At 35.1% G+C, this 24,521-nt stretch overlaps 1 protein-coding gene across 8 annotated transcripts in view; it reads right to left on the bottom strand.

The window, feature by feature from the left end:
* Positions 1-24,521, bottom strand: part of MEF2A (myocyte enhancer factor 2A) — a 165,323-nt gene that overhangs the window by 127,024 nt on the left and 13,778 nt on the right. For 7 of the 8 annotated variants that reach the window (XM_019460123.2, XM_019460117.2, XM_053888759.1 and 4 more), the window contains exon 2: positions 3,140-3,225. The exons of the other annotated variant lie outside the window; for it this stretch is intronic. The gene's annotated coding sequence lies outside the window, so the exon portion shown is untranslated. The remainder of the gene's footprint in view (positions 1-3,139; positions 3,226-24,521) is intronic. 8 annotated transcript variants of the gene reach the window in all.

Below are 24,521 nucleotides of genomic sequence, written 5' to 3'. Positions count from 1 at the left end.
AAAAAATAAAAGGTATAAAAAATTTAAAGGAGCAAGTAACAGTCTTTAATTCACAGACAAGATCTACACAGAACATGATCTACACAGAACATTTGAGGACTATAAAAAATGCCACTAGAAGTAATAATTAGCAGAATCACAAATTACAAAGTTTAACACAAAATTAATCAAAAGTCTACATACTAACAATAAACAACTGAAAACTGATTTTCTTTACACTACCACTTACAGTAACATAAAAATATAAAATAGGGATTAATTTAACAAAACAGGTGTAATAACTTTACATTGAAAACTCGGCTAAGTAAAACAAAAGATGATGCAAACAGGGAGAGGTACCAAGTTCATGCATCAGAAGACTCAACATCTTTAACAGGTCAATTCTCCCCAATGTAGCCTCTAGGATAAAAGCACGCACAATCAAAATCCCATTAAGCTTTTCTGTAAAAATTGACAAGCTGATTCTAAAATACACAGAAAGAGGGGCGCCTGGGTGGCTTGGTCAGTTAAGCATCCGACTTCGGCTCAGGTCATGATCTCACGGTCCGTGGGTTCGAGCCCCGCGTCGGGCTCTGTGCTGACAGCTCAGAGCCTGGAGCCTGTTTCAGATTCTGTGTTTCCCTCTCTCTCTGCCCCTCCCCTGTTCATGCTCTGTCTCTCTCTGTCTCAAAAATAAATAAATGTTAAAAAAAATTAAAATAAATAAATAAATAAAATAAAATAAAATAAAACACACAGAAAGAAATGGAAAGGATGTAGAGTATAAAAACAACTTCGAAAGAGAAGAACAAAGTTGGGAGGATTTACATCACCCAATTTTAAGACTTACTATATAGCTACAGTAATCAAGATAGTGCAGTATTGCCATAAACAGATACACAGATCAATAAAATGAACAAAGTTCTAAAATAAACTGTTGATTTTCAACAAAGGTGCCTAGGTAATTCAACAGAGAAAATTATAATATTTACAAAATTGCTTCTGGAAAAATTTGACTTTCATACACAAAGAAATAAATCTTACCCCTTACCTCATACCATATACAAAAATTAACTCAAAGTGTATCACAAACCTAAAATGTAAGAGCCCAAAACAGTTCAAATACATGAGGGAAAGGAAGAGAGGTAGAAAAAGTTTTGCCCAATCTCTGTGCCACCCTCTCCAATTTCTACTCCAAATTAGGGCAGAACTATAGGGAAAATCCCTGATCTGAAGCCCTTCAGTCAGCATATGAATCTATTCAAAAGGAAGGAGCATCTCCCATCTAGGTACTCAGAACCTTAGGTACTCCTAAGCAAGTAGTTATTAATTCAAGCACAACCCTCAGAGCCATAAAAGCCTGCCATGAAGAATAAAAAACTGTATACATCCATAAAGCCTAGTGGAGGAAGCATCATAAAGGATTCCCTAAAGCTTAAACAGGACCCAAAATACATGTGATAGAGCCCCAAAATACAACAGCTTAAGTTATGCCCACAGCCATCCCTGAGGTTCACAGAAGGTGCAAAGTTCTTAATTATAGGCATCAATCAGAATGGCTAAATTCCTATAGTGCTGTAACTCAAATCACAGAGTTTTGAGCAGTTAGTGGACAAAAGAAATGTAAATAAGGTGAAAAAGAGAAAAAACCAATATTCAAAGATTTTCAGAAAACTAAAAAAGATTATATTTAAAAATATGAATTAGACTACACTATTCCCATTCTGCCTTGTATTATAAGGCATTATATTGTAAATATATCCTCAGTCAAGATTTACAAGAAAAATATATAACCATAAGAAACTAGTATCAGAGTAAAGTACTTTAACAAAGAACTCATTTTCATTTTGCAAGTTCATAAAAGTTTTTTACATCACTTAATTCTCAAAAAAAATTTACACTTTAAATAGCAAAATTATTTCTTAAAACAAGTACAAAAAAAAATGTTAAGTACTACCCCCCTGCAGTTTTTACTGACATAATCATCAGGCATGATCAACGATATCTAATATTTAAAATGTTAATGTTGGGCTGCCTGGGTGGCTCAGCTGGTTGGGCATCTGACTTTGGCTCAGGTCATGATCTCACGGTCAGTGAGTTCCAGCCCCGCGTCAGGCTCTGTGCTGACAGCTCGGAGCCTGGAGCCTGCTTCAGATTCTGTGTCTCCCTCTCTCTCTGACCCTCCCCTCCCTGCTCACTCTCTGTCTCTCTAAAATGAATAAGTGTGAAAAAATAAAAAATATATACTTTATAAAATGTTAATGTTGACTTAAAACACAAAAACTACAGATGTAACATACCGGAACCATTAACAAAGACCACTCCAAGTTTTTAAAAGTCAAATAGCCAACTCCAGGGCTTTGCAAATATGGGCCTATGATTTAAGGTGGCAGGGGTGCCTGGGTGGCTCAGTGACTTGGTTTTGGCTCAGGTCATAATCTCAGCATCATGTGATAGAGCCCCAAGTCGTGCTCCACAGTGAACTCAGAGCCTGCTTGGGATTCCTCTCTTCCTCTGCCCCTCTCTCCTGCTCCCACTATCTCTCTCCCTCTCTAAAAAATAAAAATTAAAAAAAAAAAAAAATGTTTAAGGTGACAAATTCAAAGTAACAAACAGAAGCCTGCATTTAAAAAAAAAATCTCCTACCTCTGCTTAGTTTTTTTCTTTCATCCTTCCTAAGGAATTTCAAGAAACATGGCTAGATTTTCTCGCTTTGTCTTTCATCTGAATATCTTTCTCAGCTAATGTCTAACTCAGATCCTCAAACCCTCCCTTTCTCCTATTTATTGTCACAGTAAATATGGACTACTTACTTTAGAATTTTTTTCTTTTGTGCTTGCTTTGGCAGCACATATACTAAAATTGGAACGACAGAATTTTTCTTTTTTTAAGTAAAGGTAATTGATATGGAAGATGAAGTAGGTAAGATGAAAAAGTGTGGGATTATCTTGGCAATACCAGAAAAAATATATGAGAAACTGTCACTGTATAATACAATAAACTCCAAGTAGACTTTACAAATTTCCTTAATTCATCTACAATAAACCTCAAAATAAACTCCAAAAAGACTGCAATTCAAAGCTCACAAGACAGTCTGATTTTAAAAAAAGAAAAAATTCAATTATTTACTTCATAACATAGAAAAATGAAAATGTCTTACTAGAAATGATGTATCAGCAAAAAAGTGCACTTAATATGATCCTTGCAGAAAACTCTTCTTTGTTCCTTTTTCACAAAAGGCAATTCCTTAATAAAGAAAAAAATATGAGATGGGTTAGTAAGTGTTAACTCTAAAAAAGAATTAAATATACATTTCATCATTATAAATTCCAACTCTCAACACTATATGTCTGGCAGATAGCACCACAAACACATACTGAATAATGGAAAAATAATTTATTGAAAGTAATTTGCTGCATTTGTCTAATAAAAACATAATGCTGGCCAATTGAGAATTTCTAATGTCACTAACCCATTTTTTTCAAGAAGTATTACTTAAATGTTCAGTGATATTCTATGTACTGCTAGATTCACAAATTGGCTTCCTAGGTCCCATTTTCCTATCCTCCACTTATTTTGATATGCTTTACATTTACTTGCTTATATTTATATGCTTATACTTATTATATTTACTGAACATATGTTTTACTAAAAGAGCTGAAAGTAGTCATTGTATTATGTTCTCATTTAGAAAATTGTCAAAGGGTCAGTGACTTGCATTGCCATAAAATACGTTTGTATTCAAATACAATGTGTATACTTGTAGCTTTCACTATCTTTTAAAGGGAACGATGGAATGAACATAATGAACATGAAATACCCAAAATGAACATTAAACTCATCACTGTCAATAATTCACATTTAAAAAAGGAACACTGGGGGCGCCTGGGTGGCTCAGTCGGTTAAGCAGCTGACTTCGGCTCAGGTCATGATCTCACGGTCTGTGAATTCGAGCCCTGCATCGGGCTCTGTGCTGACACCTCAGAGCCTGGAGCCTGTTTCAGATTCTGTGTCTCCCTCTCTCTGACCCTCCCCCATTCGTGCTCTGTCTCTCTCTGTCTCAAAAATAAATAAACGTTAAAAAAAATATTTTTTTGAAATAAAAAAGGAACACTGGTCAATACTAACTACTGGATTAGTGCATAAGGAATAATCCAGTTTGCTTGGAATAGTAGGAAGGCAGTTAGGTAAAAAAGGGAAAGATGGTAAAAGCACCCACCCGCCTTCCTCACCCAGACTGGCCAGGATCAATTACGATGCTAATCCAATAACTTAGAATTCCATGACTGGGTAATTCTACCAACCCCCAAATAAATCTGTTACATCAAATAAAAACAGTAATTTATCCAAAGAAATACCAGTTTTTGAATCTGATTCAGCAATATTAATTATTATGATACAGCAATTTTGTTTCTATTTGAAATGAATACCTCCTCTAGAGCTGGGGAAAAACACAAACTGCCAAATATTCTTTTTGTATTAATGAATTAAGTATTAAAGGCTTGAACTTTAAAACACACAGACTTTTTTTTTTTGCAAGGTTAAAAAGAGCTTGATTTAAAAAGCCATTTCAGCTTTTAATTACACCGAAATGTAGAAAAAACCTCCTTAAATACAGTTTCATCACCAACCAACTTCTATAATCCAAAAATCCAAAATGAAACTATTTTTCATGAATCCTCGATCTAAACAAAACTAAACATTTTTAAATGTATTTCAACACTAGCTTTGTGTGTCACAGAAGAAACTAAGGTTTAATTGGTTATTTACTGTCAAATTGCTAAACACAAATTTGATACATTCTGGTATATTTTCTTGTATCAAAAATTCACTCTCAATTCTATAAATGAACCGTTATTAATGATTTGAGTTTTGTACACAGTTCTCAAATAGTTTCTTAAAGAAAATATTCCAAAAATCAAGTTCTTTTACTATAATCTATAATGAAACGCACTCTTACCCTCAAAATAAAACCAAAACTAAAATGCTAGTGCTAGTTATCATTAAATTTCATATACTGAACTCCAAATCTCATTGCTTCTGTCCAGACAAGAGCTAGATAACCTGTACCTCCAACTGCTATCACTCCCAAATCTGGTTCCAACCAACCTCCTAGTTCCCTCCATTTCTAATTAACCAACATTGATGTTAACCTGGACTACAAGCCACGGCCCAAAATGTCAAGCTCTGTAATTCTGTTCAAGTTTTTACCTCTGCTGGAAAAAATCTTCCCCTGTCTCTAAAACAAATCTTTCCCAGTTTAATGGCATCTTCTGTGATAGCAACCTCAAGAATACCCTTACCATCAACATCACTTCCAGGGGGCAAAATTATTACAATTAGTTCTGTATCAGTATCTTCTATTATACTCTATGCCTTTTTTAGAGAAGGAACTTCATTCATTTTTGTATCTCCAATATCTAGTCAATAACTAGGATACAATTCAATATAATCTATTCAGAAAATATTTACTGAGCATCCAATATATTCCAGGCACCTTTCTAGGTGATAGGGATAAGTCCCTATATCTATGCCTGACCTCATGGAGCTTACATTCTACTGGGGAAGAACTACAATACACAGTGAATGAGGAATATATTATTGTATATAACAGGTTAGAAGAAAGTCCTTGAAAAGAAAAAAACAGAGCAAGGAATTAAGTAAGATCATAGGGAAGGGATTAAAATTTCAGAAAAGGTATCCAGGGAAGACCTAATGGGGTGATGATAATAAAAGCAACTGCAACAGCAGCAGCAGCAACATTTGAGTATTTATCATATACTAATCAGTATCCTAACTGCTTTAATGTATAACAGAGGTAAAGCCAACAATAATCTATTATCCTTAAAAGGAAATTGAAATAGGAGTGCCTGGGTGGCTCAATCAGTTAAGCTTCAACTTCGGCTCAGGTCATGATCTCATGGTTCATGGGTTCTAGCCCCACGTTGGACTCTGTGCTGACGGCTCAGAACCTGAAGCCTGCTTCAGATTCTGTGTCTACTTCTCTCTCTGCCCGTCCCTCGCTTGCGCACACTCTCTCTCAAAAATAAACATTAAAAAAATAAAATAATTTTTAAAAAAGGAAACTGAAATACTAAGAAGGTACCTGCCAAGGTCTCATAGCTAAGTTAGTCAAATGGTGTCGCTGGGATTTGAATCCAGGCATGCTTTTAAACAGCTGAACCCAGTTCATGCTTTTGTTAAATGAATTAAATACATGACAAAAATAAATGCATCCTGTATACAGCAATGGATTCAAAAGACAGAAAAGCAAATCTCAATCTCAGAGGATGGATATATTTGAGCAGCTTCAGTACATCAATACCTATATATGACAGGTACCCTGACAAATACAGGTGGGTGCTTGCATAAACAAGAATAATATATACTGATAATTTCTCAATAACTTTTAAAGTATGACTTATATTTCCATATGATAATTACCAGAACTAAAACTTAAGACAGTATCACAAAAATCACATGGATAGGTCATAAAAAAAAAAAAAAAGAAAAAACTTTAAAGAAGTACTCTGAAACAAATGAAACCTTTGAAGACACTATCATTTTAATAAAGGTTAAATGTCAAATATCGTAATTTATGCTGTGGCACAAGTCATTATCAACTTCCAATTTCCCATATTAACAAGAAGAGTTAAATGAAATGACTGAGATTCAAATTCCTCTTTTCAAATATCTCTACTACATTTTATGAAGCAAACAGGTAACACCTAATACAACTGCTGGTAATAACTGAAGACCTGAATGACCCAAGATAATTTGCTCCCTAATGCCTATCTCCTGCTATATTAGCTTGTTAATTAAATGCTTAATCAGTGAATGCCAATAAATTAGAAAGCAAAATGAAACCAAAGTGCTATCAGACATGGTATTAACATTCCTAGTTTCAAGTCTTAAGGACCTAAATTCCTAAGCATTCCTAGGAATCCTAAGGATTCCTAAAATCCTCTAGTCTTGATTTAAAAAAATATAATTATGAAGAAAATTATGGCTTTATGTTTGAAGTTATCAAAATTTCACTGGATACCTCTGAACTGAGCATAATGAGTGTCTAAGATAAGAGGTTTTGGGGAGCCTGTGTGGCTCAGTTGGTTAAGCATCCGACTTCAGCTCAGGTCATGATCTCATGGTTCGTGAGTTGGAGCCCCACATCGCGCTTGGTGCTGACAGCTCGGAGCCTGGAGCCTGCTTCAGATTCTGTATCTCCCTCTCTCTCTGCCCCTCCCCACTCACCTCTGTCTCTCTTTCTCTCTTTCAAAAATATATAAACATTAAAAAAAAAAAAGAGATTTCTATATGAAAACAAACAGCTTTAAAATCAATCCCGATGAAGAGAAAAATGAAACAGGACAAAAAACTTATCTACATCTATTTATCTATAAAGTACAAATAAATATATATATAACAGTCTGTAAACACAATAAGTACTGCATATTTGCTCAAATATTAATTTCATTTTGTAATGAAAACTTAGGTTCAGCATCACTGGCATTTTTAATTCAAGCGAGGGTCAGCTCTCACACATGGGCATCAAACTATTCACGCCTTAATAAGATTTTCAGTACCAGCCATGATGTAGTAACTAAGTACCAGACATGCTCTCCCAATAAACTCAACTAGAAAACTGATCAGATATATAAAACTGGACACCAAGCAGCTGAGCACTGTGATACCTGAGAAAAGAAAAAGCGTCCCCTCAAATAGCTGTATGCAAGGTGTCAGGAGGGCTCTGCAGGAATGGGAAGCCAAGTATAATATCGTGGACTTAGTAAAAGAAACAGACATCGAAATTTCGGAAGACTGAAGTAATGGGAATTTGAAAGGCACAGTAGCAGGGAGGATGGAGTTTAAGAACAGAAAGCACTCCTGAAATCTGTAGAGGAGTTTCTAGAGCAGCTCTGCCCAAAAGAAACAACATGAACCTAAAATGTAATTTTAAATTGTCTAGCACATACATTTTAAAAGTAAAATGAGGGGGGCACCTGGTTGGCTCAGTCACCCGACTCTTGATTTCAGCTCAAGTCATGATCTCACAGTTCATGGGTTCGAGCCCCGCATTGGGCCCTGTGCTGACAGCACAGAGCCTGCTTAGGCTTCTTTCTCCCTCCCTCTCTCTCTCTCTCAAAATAAATAAATAAACTTAAAAAAAAAAAAAGTAAAATGAAGCAGGTAAAACTAATTTTAACACAATTCATTTAACCCAATGTGCTCAAAATATTATCATCTCAGGATATAACTGATATAAAAAAGATATTTTACATTCTTTTTTTTCCCATAAGCTCTTGACAGTGTGTTTTACACTTACAGCATATTTAAATTGGAACTAACCACAATTCAAGCTCTCAATAGCCACAATGTGGCTAAATGCTACCATATACTCCACAATTGTTGAATAAAAACCTGTGCATGGTAAAGTGAAACTCTACAAGGTCAGGCAAGGAATAATGATCAGGCAGGCTCAAAAGTTCTCAAAGATTACATAAGACTGGGGGATGTGTAAGTTTCAACCAAAAAGGAGAAAAACCTCACTGAAACCTGGGGCAATCAGTAGAAATTGAAGCACAATTATCACTTAGTAGCTGTACTAAACTACTTCTAGAGCAAAGGCTACACTAGACCTGCCAGAACAAAGCTTAAAAACAAGCCTCAAAAGGTTCAAACAGATCTACAAGAAATGTAACACCCTGCCAAAACAAAATTAAAATCTCTCCAGGGGAAATCAACAAATCCAGACAACAGTGTGATGAATGTCCAAGAGTCAATCAAAACTTACTAAACATAAGAAAATGGAGAAATGCATGACACATACTAGGGGGAAAATCTGACAGAAGAAAAAGACCCAGGAACAAAAGAGATTAAATCTTTGAAGACATAAACTTTAAAATATTATGTTTATGGGGCTCTGGGTGGCTCAGTCGGTTAAGCATCCGACTTCACCTCAGGCTGCGATCTCTCAGTTTGTGAGTTCCAGTCAGGCTCTGTGCTGACAGCTCAGAGCCTGGAGCCTGCTTCAGATTATGTGTTTCTGTCTCTCTCTGCCCTTCCCCTGCTCACACTCTATCTCTCAAAAATAAATAAAACAAGAAAGAAAGAAAGAAAGAAAGAAAGAAAGAAAGAAAGAAAGAAAGAAAGAAAGAAAGAAAGAAAGAAGAAAGAAAGATATGTATGAAAGGATTTGAAGAAAAAAACTATTTTTTAAAGAATCAATAAATGTTTAAATATGAGAAATGTAGTATCTCAAATAAAAAACCAACTGGATAGATGTAGCAACAGATTAAAACAGTGCAGGAAAAAAAGACCCCTAACTTGAAAATATAAAAACAGAAAGCAAAGAAAAAAAAAAAGAAACAAACAAAAAATAGCATCAAGGACCTGTGGGAATATCAAGGGCAGTCTAAAAATGGTATAACTAGAGTCCTGGAGGGTTGGGGAGACAGAAAAAATATCTTAAGAAATAAGGACCAAAGAATTTCCAAATTTGACAAAAACTAAACCCATATTCAAGAGACTCAGTGAACAAAAAACAGGTTAAGCACAAGAAAAATCACACCAATTCATATAATAACCAAACTGCTGAATTCCAGTAATATAGACAAAATCTTAAAAGCAGCCAAAGTGGGGGAAAGACACATTACAAACAGAGGAACGAAGATAAGAATTACCAGGCTCTTTGTCAAAAACAATACAAACAAGTTTAAAACAAAGAAAAAAAGCCTTTGAAGTGCTACAAAGAAAAAAAAAAAACCTGCAAATCAAAATCTATACAAAGCAGTAATATGCTTCACAAAGGGCAAATAAAGACATTTTCAGACAAACAAAAGCTGAGAATGTGTCACCAGCAGGTATGCACTACAAGACTGAAAATTCTTCAGGAAGAAAAAGGATAACAGAATTGTACAAGAGAGGGAACCCTAACGTAAGCTATAAACTTACTTAATAAAAATGTACCAGGGGCACCTGGGTGGCTCAGTTGGTTAAGCATCTGACTTCAGCTCACGGATCTCATGGGTTCGAGCCCTGCATCAGGCTCTGTGGTGACAGATCAGGGCTGGAGCCTGCTTCAGATTCTGTCTCCCTCTCTCTCTCTGCCCCTCCCCTGCTCATGCTCTGTCTCTGTCTCTCAGAAATAAATGTAAAAAAAATAATAAAAAATTTTTTTAAAAATGTACCAATACTGACTCACTAACTGTAACAAATTTATCACAGCGGTGCAAACTGTTACTAACAGGGGACACTGGGGGCCAAAGCAAAAGGGAGAATAGGGGAAGGGAAAGAGGAAAGTATATGGGAACTCTGTACTTTCAGCTCAGTTTTTCTGTTCTAAGAAATAAGTTTATTAATTAAAAAAGAAACAGCAGAGGGTACCTGGGTGGTTCAGTCAGTTAAGCGTCCAACTCTTTGGTTTCAGCTCAGGTGATGATCTCATGGTTTGTGGATTTGAACACAGAGCCTGCCTGGGATTCCCCCTTTCCTTTCTCTGCCCCTCCCCTGCTAGCTCTCTCTCAGTATAAACAAACTTTAAAAAATTAAATTAAATTAAAATAAAATAAAATAGAAATAGATAGAAACTTACTTCCACACAAAGGAAGAACAAAAATGTGAAATGTTTACCATCTATTTTCTTATCTTTAATTTTTAAAAAGATATTTGATTGTGTAAAGCAAAAGTGGCAGTAGCATACAATAACCTGTAGAATAAAATCACAAAAATAGCAGAATGAGAGGGAAAAAACTGAAAGTACACTGTACTAAGGATCTTTCATTATTCATAAAGTGATAAGTTCAAGATGCAAGCTGTAAAACCCTAGAGCAACTACTAAAAAAGAAACTAATAAAACTAATAAGCCAAGAAAGAGGTAAAATGAAATGCTAAAAAATAAGCAATCCAAAAAAAGGAAAACACAAAACAGAAAAAAATTTAAAAAAATATAACAATAGACTTAAATCCAACTGTGTGAATAATGATATTAAATATGTATGATCTAAATGTCCCAATTAACAGGTAGAGACTATGACACTACACTGGAAGCAGAGACTGTCATACTGGATAAAGAGATGTACCCCACTTTAAATATGATATAGATAGATCAAGCATAAAATACGAAAGGATATACCATACAAACATTAATCACAAGAAAGGTGGAATACCTATATTAATAACAAACAAAGCAGGTCACAATGGAACGTATCTTACCAGGTATAAAGGGACATACATCATAATGCTTAATGTGTCAATTTATCAGAAATACAAAGTAATCCTAAATGTTTATTCAGTCAATAGCAGAGTTTCAAAACATGTGAAACACTGACAAAATTAAAAGGAGAAATAGATAAAATTATAATTATAGCTAGAAATTCAACAGTCTCTCACAATTAGTAAAACAAGCAGAGAGAAAATCAGTAAAGATATATAAACCCTGAACAACACTATGAACCAGTGGAGTTGTTCATGTCTCTTGGTATAGTCAATAAGAGAGAATTTATGCTGGACCATAAAACAAGACACATAATAAATTTATCAGAGCTGAAATCACACTGAAAGGTTTTCTTTTTGAAGATCTGATTTGCTTTATTAAAGGATTCATAAATGGAGCGGCATCTCATCCAGCAAGCAGAGACACATTCCCCAGAAAGTGTTTTCAGACCACAAAAGAATTAATGACCAGTAATAAAACTACATTGGAAAATTCCCCAGTTATTTGTAAATTAACACATTTCTAAATAACCCATAGGTTAAAGAACTCATGAGGAAAATTTAAAAACACGTGGAACTAATGATAATAAAAACACATACCTAATTACATAGGGTGGAGCTAAGGATGCTTGGAAATTTATATCTTTTAAGTATTTACGTTTGAATAGAATCAAGGTTTAACATTGGTGTTTTAAATTAGTTCCACCTTAAGAAGGTAGAGAAAAAGAACATTAAACTAAAAGCAGAGGTAAAGAAATAATAAAAGTAGCAATTGGTGAAATGGATGACATAAAGAAAGAAAGAAAGAAAGAAAGAAAGAAAGAAAGAAAGAAAGAAAGGAACCAAAAGTTCGTTCTTTGAAAAGAACCCCTAGCTAGGCTGGTCCAGAAAAGAAGAAAGAAGACACAAATTACTAACATTAGAACTGAAAGAGAATACATTACTACAGATATTTCAAACATTAAATGCACATTAAGTTTGTAGTAAATACAATTTTTTGCCAATAAGTTTGACAAGTTAAATGAAATAAATGAAATTCCTTGAAACATGCACATTATCAAAACAGACACAAAAAGAAAGCCTGAATAATCCTCCAATTCAGAAATTTTAATTCAAAATCAAAAGGCTTCCCACAAAGAAAATTCCAGACCCAGATGGCTTCCCTAGTGAATCCCTTAAACATCTACAATATCAGTCTTACACAAACTCTTTTAGAAAACAGAGGAAAAAGAAACACATTCTAACATATTTAATAAGGCCAGAATAATCCTGACACCACAGCAAGGCAAGGCAAAGAAAATACATACTAATTATCACTCGTTTATATAAGATGCAAATATTATTAATAAAATATAAGCAGGTCATACCCAGCAATATATAAAAAGTTAAATATCAATATAAATGGGGTTTGTCTTAGGAATGCAAGGTTGGTTTAGTTACATTGGTAACTTACTGTATTAACATATTAAAAAAGAAAAAGTGATTAATTTCAAGAGGTAGAAAAAATATCTGTGCATGATTAAATACCCATTTGTGGGGCAGTAGAGGGGAACACCTCTCAACAAACTAGGACTGAAGGAATCTTTTTCAACCTAATGAAAGTCATCTACAAAAACCTACAGCTAATGATAAAGGGCTGATTTTATTTTTCCTGTATGATTATAAACAAAGGATGCACACACTCACTATTTCTACCATTTTACTAAAGATCTCAGTAACTACAACAGGGAGAAAAAAAAGGATCTAGATTGGAAAGGAAAGAAAGAAAACAGCTTCTACTCACATATGATATGACAACATATATAGGAAATCCCAAAAAACCTACAATAAAGTGGCTGGAAGTAAAAATGGGTTTTTCAAGGGTACAGGATATAAGATCAATATTTTTTTTTTTAAGATCAATATTTTTTATATAAAGATTGTAATGTATTTTTTTTTAAAGTAGGCTCCATGCCCGACATGAGGCTTGAACTTACAACCATGAAACTGAGTTACATGCTCTACCGACTGAGCCAGCCTTAGATCTATAGTTTTTAAATCAAATTTCTATATACCAATAATGACAAATGCACAGTTACACTTTTTAAAAATACTATTCAAGGGTGCCTGGGTGGCTCAGTCAGTTAAGTGTCCAACTTCGGCTCAGGTCATGATCTCATGGCTCTTGGGTTCGAGCCCCACATCAGGCTCTGTGCTGACAGCTCAGAGCCTGGAGCGTGCTTCGGATTCTGTGTCTCCCTCACTCTCTCTGCTCCTCCCCACTCATGCTCTGTCTCTCTCTCTCTCTCAAAAATAAATAAACATTTAAAAAAATGTTTTAATACATAAAAATAAAAATACCATTCATCTTAGCATCAGAGGTATGAAATATTTAAAGACAAATTTAACAATATATGTGCAAGACTATTATCCTGAATACTAAAAAACAGAGAGAAATTAAGGAAGACATAAAAAAAAAAAAAAAAAGGAACAATCATGTTCACAGATCCATACACTTAATATTACTATGATACTGCTTCACCAAGATATAATACACTTTATTATATATATATTATATATATATATAATATATATATACAAGATATATCTTCACCAAGATATAATACACTTAATATTACTATGATACTACTATGATACTGCAAATTGATTTACAAATTCAAAACAATCCCGATCAAAATCCCAGCAAGTGTTCTTGCAGAAATTCACAATTAAAAATTTATAATACAGGGGCGCCTGGGTGGCTTAGTGGGTTAAGTGTCCAGTTTCGGCTCCAGTCACAATCTCGTGGTTTGTGAGTTCGAGCCCCACATCGGGCACTGTGCTGACACCTCAGAGCCTGGAGCCTGCTTCAGATTCTGTGTCTCCCTCTCTCTCTGCCCCTCTCCCGCTGGTGCTCTGTCTCTGTCTCTCTCAAAAATAAACAAACATTTAAAAAAAATTATAACATAACTAAAACAATTTTGAAAACAAAAGTTGGAAGATACAGCACAATGTTAAAACACACACACACACACACACACACACACACACACACACACACCCCTAAATCAAAGGAATAGAGTGCAGAAGTAAATCCACACACATATGGTCATTTGATAGTCAACAAAGGCACTAAGGTAATTAAAATGAAAAAGCCTTATCAACAAATGGTACCAGAACAAATTAATGAATCTTGATATTACCTCACTAAAATTACTACCACTCACTAAAATTAATTCAAAATGTTTCACAGACCTATGTGTAAAAACGAAACTATAAAACCTCCAGAAGTAAACACAAGACAAAAAATTATTACTGCCCCATGTAAAGCAAAGATTTATCAGACATACCACAAAAAGGCAAAATTGACAATTTTAGAAGGTCGACAAGCAGTACTTTATCAAAATTAAAACCTTGTTCTCTTTGAAAGACAACATTAAGGAGATAAAAATCAAGCCACATACTCAAAGAAACTAGCCAAAGTAAAATAATGAAAATAAGAAAAAGACTTCTATCTAGAATGTATAAAAATCTCTTACAGTTCCGTCATTAGAAGACAAAAAACCCAATTAAAAATGGGCAAGGGGCACCTGGGTGGCTCAGTTGGTTAAGCATCTGACTCTTGATCTTGACTCAGTTCATGATCTCCTGGTTTGTGAGTTTGAGCCCCATGACAGGCTCTGTGCTAACAGCGCAGAGCCTACCTGGGATTCTGTCTCTCCCTCTCTCTGCTCCTCCTCCACTCTCTGTCTCTCTCAAAATAAACTTGAAAAAAATGGGCAAAAGACTTGAACATTCACCAAAGAAAACAAATGAATACCCAGTAAGCAAATGACAAATGTTTAATATCTTTACTCATCAAAGAAATGCAAAATAAAACTGTAATAAAATGCCAGTATATACCCACTAAAACGGCTAAACTTAAAAAAACTGACAATGCAGGGGCGCCAGGGTGGGTCAGTTGGTTGAGCGACCGACTTTGGCTCAGGTCATGATCTCACAGTTTGTGAGTTCGAGCCCCATGTCGGGCTCTGTGCTGACAGCTGGGAGCCTGGAGCCTGCTTATGATTCTGTGTCTCCCTCTCTCTCTGCCCCTCCCCCACTCACGCTCTGTCTCTGTCTCAGAAATAAATAAACATTAAAAAATTAAAAAAAAAGAAAAGCTGACAATGCAAAGTGTTGAAGATACGGAGAAACTGCAACTCTCATTGCTGGTGAACTGTAAAATCGTATTACTTTGGAAAACAGTTTCAGTTTCTTATAAGGTAAAACATACACTTATGTGACCCAGAAATTTCATTCTTTGGTATTTATCCAAGAAAAATGGAAACATAGGTCTACACAAAGGCTTATACTCAAATGCAAGAGTAGCTTTATTCATTATAGCTCCAAATTTGGAGTGTCCAAGCAAGATGAATGGAGAAACTGGTCTAGACATATAATGAAATGCTAGGCAACTCTAAAAACAAACTACTCAAACTACTCAAACTACACACAAACATGGATGAATTGCAAAAACATTAGGGGGGGGGGGAGGAGCCAGACACTGGTATCATTTAATATCTGATACTAGAACTGGGGAAAAAATTACTTAGGCCCTAAAAAAACAGATTTATAAACAAATAGATACTAAGTCACAAGAAAAATCTTTAAGTCAATAAAACTTCACAGAAGGAAGCATTTAAGAAAGTGATTCTAAGCAGGAGACCAGGGACTATTCCAATTAGAGAAACTAAGGAAAGATGACACAAACATGAGTAGGTATCAACAAAAAGAGCAAAGCAGAGTGTAGGGTGGACAGATGGGCAGAACACAATTACGCACTACCTTGAAAACAGGCAAGCACTTGAATTTAATATGACAAAAAATGCAAAGATAAGAGAAAGGCCAGACTATCCTCTCAACTAGGATAATGCACAATTCCCACCTCAATGCTAAGTAAGGTTACAAAGCTGGGTTCATATACAGTCCACTAAAACACAACCTATTACATTCTTAGTGGACAAAGAAGATAGTATTGTGTCATCATGCAATAGTATACTAATGCCAAGAAATGCCCATTTTCCTCCTTGACCTTCCACCTTCATCTATTATCCTCCAAACTACCCATGAGGACCAAAATACCTCTTCACACAGCTTCTGTTTTACAAAAATACAAAAGAAAATAACCTTATTAAGAAATAATTAACATACCATATTAATTCACCCACTTAAATAATACACTTGAATGTTTTTTTATATTCCAAGGTATGTGCAACCACTACCACTATCTAGTTCCAGAACACTTTCATCATGCTAAAAGAAATATAGTACTCATTAGCAGTCACTCCCCATTCCTTATCTCCACCTATACCTGCAGCATTTACTTTTGTCTGCATAGATTTGCCTATTTTGTACATTTCACATAAATTAAACCATACAACATATGGTCTTCTGTGGCTTACTTTGCTCAACAATATTTTCAAGATCCATCCACTTTGTACCATGTATCCATACTTAATTCCTTTTTACTGCCAAATAATATGCTATTGCATGGAAATACCACATTTTATTTATTCATTCATCAATTAATGGACATTTGAGTTGTTTCCACTTTTTACCTAATACTATGAACACTAGTACACAAGTTTCTGTGTGAATATATGTGTTCATTTTTTTTTAAGTTTATTTATTTTGAGAGAGAGAAAGGGATGGGGGAAGGGAGAAGTGGAGGGGCAGAGAGAGAGGGAGAGAGAAAGAATCCATGTTCATCACAGAGCCCGACGCGGGGCTTGAACTCATAAACCATGAGATCATGACCTGAGCCAAAATCAAGAGTCGGACGCTTAACTGAGCCACCCAGGCTCCCCTTTACATATTTAGAGTGTCTTCAGATTTTCTTTTCTATAATCTCACTTCATTACAGTAACACCCCCCCCCCCCCACAGTGATAGACATACCTGTTGTTATGCCACAGGTATAAATTAGGCACTTTAAGTAATTTACTACGACCTATTTTATTCTCCCATATAACTTACCAACCCCCTCAATCTATAATCAGCAAGATTACTGACAGTTTTCACAATATTTAATATTTATTACATATCTGATAATACTGTCATTCTTCAAGTGAAGGATGTGACCTCTCAAATGCTCAAGTTCCATTTGTTCTACCCCTTAACCTTACCTTAATGGCTAATACTCCCAGTATTCCTTCTCCCAGTTGAGAACCAACAGTCCTCAACTACCCACATTTCAATAACAAGAAGCACATTTTGTCCACACACCAAAACAACAGTAACAAAAAAAGTTTAAAGATCAGCATACTGTAAAATGTGACACTAAGTAGTTAAAATAATAGCCACATAAATACCAGTTTGGTTAAACAGTCTGGTAAACCAGTAAAGTCAAACAGATGTCCATATTAATATAAATGTTGGCCAGAATCTAGAAAAGCTTGGACACTGTGTTCATGATATTCTGCAACTTCCTGAAGTTTTGAACTGGAAGAGGCCTTAGAAAGGTCTTTTTAGCGACCAAATTCTAAAGCTTATAGAAATGAAATGGAATCCAGGTGTAAAATCCAGACTACCAATCTAACCCATATTAAAATAGGATTCTCCCTATTTAAAACAAACAACAAAAACACCTGAACAAATGGAAATGAAGAAATCCAGAAGAAAAGGGCCAAACCTATAAAAGGGATTATGAGATACAAGCTTCTAGTTACAAAATAGGTAAGTCACAGAGATGAAAAATACAGCATAGGTAATAAGATATATCAATAAGATGGTAATAACCATCTTGGTGACAAGATGGTAACTACACCTATCGTGCTGAACACTGAGTAATGTATAGAACTGCTGAACACCTATTGTATACTAGAGCTAATATAACACTGTATGTGAATTGTATTTCAAATATATAAAGTTTCCATTGCAAACAACAAAAAGAGAAAGAAAAAAGGTCTTAAAGTTACCATGAAAGATGGATACCATAACTTGTGATTTCTCTTGCAAGTTATTTGATACCTCTAAAGTGCCTGATTCTGATACCCCTTCTTAAGTGAGAGAGAACGGGGAAAAGTTATAACTACTGCCCTAAGAACTGCACATTATCTACAACATAACCTAGAATAATTGTGGCAATTATAAACTACTATAATACTTTACTTCTCTGCTAAGTAGATCCACAGTTACACGTGTCAAAATTTCATCTCACAGCAGAAAAAAACATTAAGAACTACTGATCTGGACCAGAAGCAGTAGAGATGTCTTAAAGGCATCGTTTTAAAAGCCTAGTTCAATCCAGATCCTAGGTTTTACACTTTACAAAGGGTCATTTGAAAGACAGGAATTTAAAGACTCATTTACGGGGTGCCTGGGTGGCTCAGTTGGTTGAGTGTCTGACTTCGGCTCAGGTCATGATCTCGCGGCTTGTGGGTTCGAGCCCCATGTCAGGCTCTATGCTTTCAGCTAGGAGCCTGAAGCCTGCTTCGGATTCTGTGTCTCCTTCTCTCTCTGCCCCTCCCCCACTTGTGCTCGGTCTCTCTCTGTCTCTCAAAAATAAATAAATGTAACAAAAAAATTTTTAAAGATTCATTTACATTTACCAAGAACCTACAAGAAAAGAATGCAGGAACTAACACACCAGCATAAAAATCTTCAATGCAGCATGTATGGGTTTACTGCCCTTAGTATAAGATCAAACATGGTAACTACAGTAAGACAGATACAAAGTACTATTGGATTTCAAAAGAAAAAACTTTTTAATTGGAAAGAACCTGTTTTTTTATGGAGAGCAGAGCCTTGGAAAGGAGACTAAGAAGTGGGATGCAGAAGATACACAGGAAACCTATGCCTTCTACCTGAAAGGTATGTATCCCCACCAATTCCCTTCAAACAATCAAATTAAAGAATGAGCCTAGCATTGTGCTTTTTAAAAAGTGTTGCTGGGGAGAATTCTTTAAGGAACTAAGCTTTAGTAATGAAAAAAGACACACACATTAGCATCATTATCTTGTATGGGCATATTACAGAAGGCACTGGTTACTTCCATGCTTAAAAACTTTCAACATCTCTTCCTTAACTATAAAAAGCAAAGTCCAAACTGCTCAATATTCAAGATGGTCTCCAATCTGGCCTCAAGCCCTCTTTCCTACTTTACTTCCTTTTTTTTTTTTTTCCTGTTTATTTATTTTTGACAGACACACAGAGCATGAGCATGGGAGGGGCCGAGAGATGGGGAGACACAGAATCCAAAGCAGGCTCCAGGCTCCAAGCTGTTAGCACAGAGCCCAACATGGGGCTCGAACTCACAAACCATGAGATCATGACCTGAGCCAAAGTCAGATGCCCAACAGACTGAACCATCCAGGCACCCCCGCCACACTTCACTTCTGAAAAGCCTTACTTTTCTTCTGAAAAGCCAAACTAAGTCTGATACATACCTCTAACTTTCCTGTCTTAGTTCCTTTGCTCCAATTGTTTGCTCTATGTGGAGTATCTTCCATATCTGTGACAATAAAACTTGACATTCAACTCAAATATCAATTCTTCCATGAAGCAGCCCCCCCCATCACTTCTGAACTTTCCTTCCCTGAACTCCCTAATTCATTCACTGAGTCTAAGATTTACACATCACTTGGTAATTAGCACAGCACAGCAATTAGTGGGAATTTTACCCTACCTAAGCCATTATCTCCTAGAAGCAAATAGCTATATCTCATAGGTGTTTTTATTTCAGAACCAATAATATAAAAACAACAGTTAAAGCACTGATAACAGATAAGGGATAGTCCAAAAGAGGGAGTGAAGGATCAGAGCCATGGACATTGCTTTGGGGCTACCATATTTACCAGTCAAAAGAAAAAGGGGAAGGCAATAAAAAGAAAATGTACAAAGTGCATGACAAGTCATTATTTAAGATTTGTAGAAACTATGGAAAAACAAATGAAAGCTTATAAATGAGGATCCAAAGACAACTAGGCATAGGACTGATTGGCTTTTAAACACCATTAGAAAGCCAGGTAGAGAATTCCAAAGATGTATCATTAATAACAAAAGATTTTAATATATATGTAAGATATCTGATGCTTAAAGTCAATACACCTTTCAATCCTGGTTGGTACTTTTATTTTTTAAAAATGTACAGTGACTAGTTCAAACAAGTCCATGTCTACTCCAACAACATGAAATACTGACAAAAAAAACTTGTTAATTCTAGGAAAAGGAATGTTTTAAGGTAATAAATATTTTAAACTGAATTCTAGAACCAACGTAATTCCAACTTTAATTTCTCATGTTAACAAGACAGATAAATAGCATAAAAGACAAAAAACCCAGTAAACTTAGAGTAAACAGACTTAGTGCTATCTTATTAAACATAATAATGAGTACGTAAGCAAGGAATAACCCCACACCTACCATTTACTGTAATCAAAAGACAATTGTCAAGGTCATAGAGAAAACCAAGAGAGAGTAGAAAAAGAACGAAAAGAGATACATGTAGTTTAATTTTCAAAGAAGTTAACACCTATCAGATCAATTCCCAAGTTTAAAAGTTACCTTCTCCCAAAAGTTCACATACTGGCTTGCTATTAGAATAAAGAAGTACCAAGAAGCCCTTGGCTAAATATAGGCCTACAACTCATTCATGTTATAATAAAACCAAGGCATTTCCAATATACATTCTATAAAAAAATCTTTTTGAGTTAGGAACTTTGCTTTACAGAGAAAAGCACTTAAGACTCCTGTAATACCAGAAACTGCATTTGCATGCTAATAGAATGAAGAGTATTTAAATTTGATTAGTTTATTTCTCTTACAAGGTATTTTCTAGAGTCTTTAGCTCACCAGTGGAAGCTGAATGCCTAGGTCTCTTTCTAACTAAAGGCTTTGTAGCACTGGCAGCATAATTCAAGATTTCTGCTCTTCCTCCCCCAAAAGTAGAGACTTCAGTGAGGACAACCGTGATGGTATACCTAAGTAACTCTAAAAATATTCCCCCTAAACCATATGAAAAAAAGCAAGAAAGGAAAAAGAAGTTCTATACAAAACCATGTTTTCAGCACAGCCTGAAGACAAAGACTGCTGATACTGCAGAACAACTGTGAATGAAAAGAGAAAAATCCCCCAAATCCTAGCACTTAATCTCTTAGGCTGTCACTCCACCCCTACTTGAACACAGAGGCTTGGTGGCAAGGAGGCAAGCAAAGGAGCCTCAGGGTCATTTGCACGAAAACTGAAAGTATGAAACCTTTCCTAAACCTGGATATACTGGAAAAGTGTCTGGGCAGATCAGAACACAGACTACAGGTAAGAAAGTGCAAAGTTCTGGTGATTTAAAGGAACAGGTGCCATTTAAGGCACTGGCTGCCACATAAAGGGACACAACTTTGAAACACATAGCTTCTGGGGGAGAAAACAGGCAAAAGGAAAGGAAGAGAGTTCTTTGGCAATTGGACGGTAATAGGAAACAGAACAAGGATAAAATTTAAGGTCTTGCATGATCAAAGAGAATTATAAAACTGGAAGTCTCACAACCCTTCTCCAACCATTAAAACAAAAATCAACTGAATAGGACTGTTCTATACTGACAGAAGAGGGCACCATTAAACTAGGAATACTGTACAACACCCCAATACCATAAAAATGAACAAAAGAAAAGTGAAATCCAGAAAAATCAGGAAACTGAATTTGACACTTACCAACTGAGGAAAACCCACTGCCAAAAACAAACTCAAAGCAAGAAAAAAAGGTAAGTCAATACTCCAAATCAAAGACATCCAGACAAACATTTAAGGATATGAAAACTACTTTGAATCAGCAATTCAAAAACTAAAAAAAAAAAAAAAAAAAAGTGGATAAAACAGAAAGAGAATTTTAAAAGGTGAATGAATTCAAAAAGAAATGGAGAAACTAAAATTAGAAATGCAGAATAAATTGCAAGGCATCCAAGAAAGAACAACTCAAATGAATATGAGCTACCACAGTCTACCACAAGATTTATAAGCCACATCCATCCACATTTGGTGTTATTTTCTCATCTGATTTCAAATAACTGTCTATCCACCAACTGCTTCACAATCACTCACAAGCCATACTAACACTCATATAAGAAAACTTCATGTCCTTTTCATAGTGAAATGCCATATTACCAAGTATTGCTTAACTATTCAACATGTCTAAAACTAAGCTGTTGTTCTAAATATATTAGGTCCCTCCTTACTGTGTATCACTGACAGTTTTTGAGTATTATTCCGCTAACTCCACTGATCCCATGAACTCCATCCATGGTTTTTACTGCATGACTTTGCATAGCATGGTGATTTTTTAGGAACACATATACTGTGTTATAGTAGAACTGAATGTGATGTGTATGTGTGGGTTAATATACACACATCTATTTTCTTAGCTCTGCTGAGAAGGCAGACACAGACAATGACACCCCAAAAGCAATGAGCACACCCAGCATCCAGATCTTGGATTCTAAATGTCATCCTCCAATAAAAGGAGTCAGGGCTCTTTGGAAAAGAGAGTAATTCCAGGGTTGGGATAGGTAAAACATAAATGAGCCTGGAGTTTCTTGCAGCACCAGAAAGTAGGGAAGTTCTTTTTAAAAAAAGATGAAAGTATGTCAAAAAGACACAAGAGTCAAACAGGAGGAGCTCTCAATGGCCAAAGTTGGACAACCTGAGAAATAAAATAAATAATGATAGCATCAAATTATAATCTACAATATAAAATACCTTTGAGTCTATAATGATATAAATAAGTAACCGAATAGAGAAGTGACATCTCTTCATTAATAAGAATTCTATTTGATAAATGAGAAAGAAACCAAACAAAACCAACAACAACAAAAACAAAACAAAACAAAATTGCCATTAGGTAACTATTACAATAATACAGGTATCCCCCCACCCCAGCTTTTTGAAAATTTACATTAAGCCACTTCACTTTAGAAAGACCCACAACAAGCACCTATTTTCTACCTGAGAGAAATATGGAAAGAGTTTTTTTCTTTTAAGAAAAAAGGCAAAAGACAAAGAATGAATAGAGAAAGAAAAAACAAAGAAAAAAGGCAAAAAACAGTATTCAGCATTTATTTTGCAATGAGTCATTACAGAGGCAGCACACACCCTGAGCAGCACCACCAAGCTCCTTGTTCTGGTAACTACACTCAGCATCTCTAATCTCAAGCTGCCATAGTTTTGAATTTTGTTTGTGCACATCTGTGCTTTATCTCTATTCATTCTGCACATCCATTAACATGATGTGTTCTAAGGTATCAGAAAAGCCTAAGAGGTTATGTTTTTAAACAAAAATCTCAAAAATTTTTCCATATAAATTAATGGTAATGGCTTCTTTACACCATTTCACCTTTTTAGAAGGTTTCACAGGCACAATCTACTATTAGATAGTGGGGGAAAATCCTCTAATTGTTGCAGGTTAAGTTCCACCCATGAGTGCTAAAAACAAGTGAAAGTTTAAGAAGAAACAGAAAATCAACATACTCTCAAAGTATCTCCCCCATGATATTTATCATTTTCAAAGAGGAAAACTGTGACTTTACAATGGAGAAACCAGCAGAAACCACTTTATGTAATCAAGATTAACATCAGATATTGACATCATGTACTCCTGATATAAAATGTACCTCTTTGATATGCTACCATTACTTCAGTGGTTTTATTGGCAAAAACGCAAAATTCAAATTAATTTTAAGAAAGCAACAGAAACCCAAATTGGATGACATTCTACAAAATAATGACCAGTACTCCTCAGGAAGCATCTGGGTAGAAGAATGAGAAAGGAATGAATTATCACAGATTTGAAGAGACTATATAAAAAATAAATGCAATGTGGGATCCCGGGTTGGATCCTAGGACCAAAAAAAAGGTCATTAGGAAAAAAACTGATGAAGTTCACATAAGATATTTAGTTTAGCAAATAGTATATTAATTTTATGGTTTTGATTATTATACCATAGTGGCCCAACATTAGGGCAACAGTCATACTATTTTTTCAACTCTTCTCTATCTCCAACATTATTCCACAATGTATCTTTTTAGTAAAATATAAAAAAACAAATACCCACAAAATGATTAGTTTTTACAAAATCTTACTAAGTAAATTATGATAATTCTCATGGCAATTCAAAGTATAATTCATCAATGACATATCATTTTGTTCCAATGTTAATATCCAATTCATTATACTGAAAGAACATGATTGCAATGGATTATTTGTTGAGACATAAACTGCAGAAGGATATGCGAATTCAATATCATTTTATAAAGTTTTAAAACATGAAAAACACTATATATTTTTAGCAATATAAATGGATATATGGTCTTAAAAATGAATGAA

Source organism: Panthera pardus, unplaced genomic scaffold (genome assembly GCF_024362965.1).
Source record: "Panthera pardus isolate Hobbes unplaced genomic scaffold, ASM2436296v1 HiC_scaffold_24, whole genome shotgun sequence".
Classification (NCBI taxonomy): domain Eukaryota; kingdom Metazoa; phylum Chordata; class Mammalia; order Carnivora; family Felidae; genus Panthera; species Panthera pardus.
Note: the sequence above shows the minus strand (reverse complement) of the source record. Positions and strands in the feature narration are given on the sequence as shown.